This window comes from Oncorhynchus gorbuscha, unplaced genomic scaffold, assembly GCF_021184085.1.
Source record: "Oncorhynchus gorbuscha isolate QuinsamMale2020 ecotype Even-year unplaced genomic scaffold, OgorEven_v1.0 Un_scaffold_1247, whole genome shotgun sequence".
NCBI classification, from domain to species: Eukaryota; Metazoa; Chordata; class Actinopteri; order Salmoniformes; family Salmonidae; genus Oncorhynchus; species Oncorhynchus gorbuscha.
In genome coordinates, this window is record NW_025746079.1 from 35,001 (window position 1) to 37,500 (window position 2,500).

The 2,500-nt window shown below is 54.5% G+C and overlaps 1 protein-coding gene across 1 annotated transcript in view; it reads right to left on the reverse strand.

The window, feature by feature from the left end:
• The window catches only part of LOC124021900 (receptor-type tyrosine-protein phosphatase R-like), a 125,053-nt gene that overhangs the window by 24,195 nt on the left and 98,358 nt on the right, over nucleotides 1–2,500 (reverse strand).

Sequence of the window (2,500 nt, forward strand, 5' to 3'; positions counted from 1 at the left end):
TGTTCCGGAACATTCTCTCACTTCCTTCTTATAAACATCAGGGTGACTTGTGACATAAGGGGGCCTCAATCTCAATTCATCTTTCCTCACCTCCTTCTCAACTGTATAAGAGTAGAAGGTCAGAGGGGAGGGGCTATGTACCTTCTCCTTCAATGGGTTTTGAGAAGGAGGTGAGGAATCAAGGTAAGATTATTTGAGAAAGAACCAAGACGTCCTCTTCCCTCCTATTCTACCTCCTCCTCTATGTCCTCCATCTCATCCTCCACCTTTTCCATCCTTCTCATCCTCCTCCTCATTCCCTCCTCCTCCTCCTCTACATCCTCCATCTCCTCCTACTGCCCCTCTTCCCTCCTTCTCCCCCCCTTCCTTCCTCCTCCTCATTCCCTCCTCCTCCTCCTCTACATCCTCCATCTCCTCCTTCTCCCCCTCTTCCTTCCTCCTCCTCCCCCTCTTCCGTCCTTCTCCTCCTCCTCCTCTACATCCTCCATCTCCTCCTTCTGCCCCTCTTCCCTCCTTCTCCCCCTTCCTTCCTCCTCCTCCCCCTCTTCCTTCCTCCTCCTCCCCTCTTCCGTCCTTCTCCTCCTCCTCCTCTACATCCTCCATCTCCTCCTTCTCCCTCTCTTCCTTCCTTCTCCTCCTCCTCCTCTCATCCTCCATCTCCTCCCCTCTTCCTTCCTTCTCCTCCTCCTCCTCTACATCCTCCATCTCCTCCTTCTCCCTCTCTTCCTTCCTCCTCCTCCCCCTCTTCCTTCCTCCTCCTCCCCTCTTCCTTCCTCCTCCTCCTCCCCCCTTCCTTCCTCCTCCTCCCCCTCTTCCTTCCTCCTCCTCCCCCTCTTCCTTCCTCCTCCTCCCCTCTTCCGTCCTTCTCCTCCTCCTCCTCCTCTACATCCTCCATCCTCCTCCTTCTCCCCCTTCCTTCCTCCTCCTCCCCCTCTTCCTTCCTCCTCCTCCCCTCTTCCTTCCGCCTCCTCCCCCTCTTCCGTCCTTCTTCTCCTCCTCCTCTACATCCTCCATCTCCTCCTTCTCCCCCCTTCCTTCCTCCCCCTCCGCCTCTTCCTTCCTCCTCCTCCCCTCTTCCGTCCTTCTCCTCCTCCTCCTCTACATCCTCCATCTCCTCCTTCTCCCTCTCTTCCTTCCTCCTCCTCCCCCTCTTCCTTCCTCCCTCTTTCCTTCCTCCTCCTCCCCCCTCTTCCTTCCTCCTCCTCCCCCTCTTCCGTCCTTCTCCTCCTCCTCCTCTACATCCTCCATCTCCTCATTCTCCCTCTCTTCCCTCCTTCTCCCCCCTTCCTTCCTCCTCCTCCCCTCCCCCTCCTCCTCCTCCTCCCTGTTCCCACCTTCCTCAGACTAAGGCAGAGGAGGTGTTCTACCCTCGTTCTACACGTACTCTACGGAGAACACCTGCCACCAAACACAATCAGATGTTAGAGGTCTGGGGAAAATACCACGGCTCAATGCCTCTGGACTCTGGCCAGCATGTAACAGTTCACCTGAGTGCAGTGGGATGTGATAACATAACCCACAACTTACTGCTGGGAGATGATACAATCTGCTGGTATCAGACATTCATTTGGGCATTGTGTGTAGCTACAACATCTAATCTGCTTGGTGTAAACGCACGATGAAAACCTTCAAATGTCTTCAAACCAGTTTCTCTCTGTGTCTCACTCTGTGTCTCACTCTGTGGTCTGTCTCTGTGTTCTGTCTCTGTGTCTCTCTCTGTGTCTCTCTCTGTGTCTCTCTCTGTGTCTCTCTATGTGTTCTCTTTCTGTGTCTTTCTCTGTGTTCTCTCTCTGTGTCTATCTCTGTGTAGTTAAAAGCAGCAGTGGAAAGTTTCCCAGACATCACTTACAGTGTTCTTCTAAAGTCAAGCCAGAGAGGAAGAGCAACATTAAAGACTTTAGACATCACCCCTTCCCCCCCCTCCTTCCCCCACCACTCCCTCCTTCCCCCTCTCCCCTCCTTCCCTCCCTCCTCTCCCCTCCTTCCCTCCCCCTCTCCTCTCCCCTTCCTCCGCCTCCTCCCCCTCCTCTCCCCCTCCCCTCCCACTCATCCTTGTCCTCTCCCCATCCGTCCGTTCTTTGTGTCACTAGGACAGTTCTTGATTGGCCGCCAACATCCAACCAAATCCTGCCCTGACCTCACATACACTACAGCCCAGCTATGGAGAGAGACCCTCCAGCTCTGGGACAATCAGGCTATAGACTACAGCCCAGCGATGGAGAGAGACCACCAGCTCTGGGACAATCAGGCTATAGACTACAGCCCAGCTATTGAGAGAGACACTCCAGCTCTGGGACAATCAGGCTATAGACTACAGCCCAGCTATGGAGAGAGACCTCCAGCTCTGGGACAATCAGGCTATAGACTACAGCCCAGCTATTGAGAGAGACCCTCCAGCTCTGGGACAATCAGGCTATAGACTACAGCCCAGCTATGGAGAGAGACCTCCAGCTCTGGGACAATCAGACTATAGACTACAGCCCAGCTATGGAGAGAGACC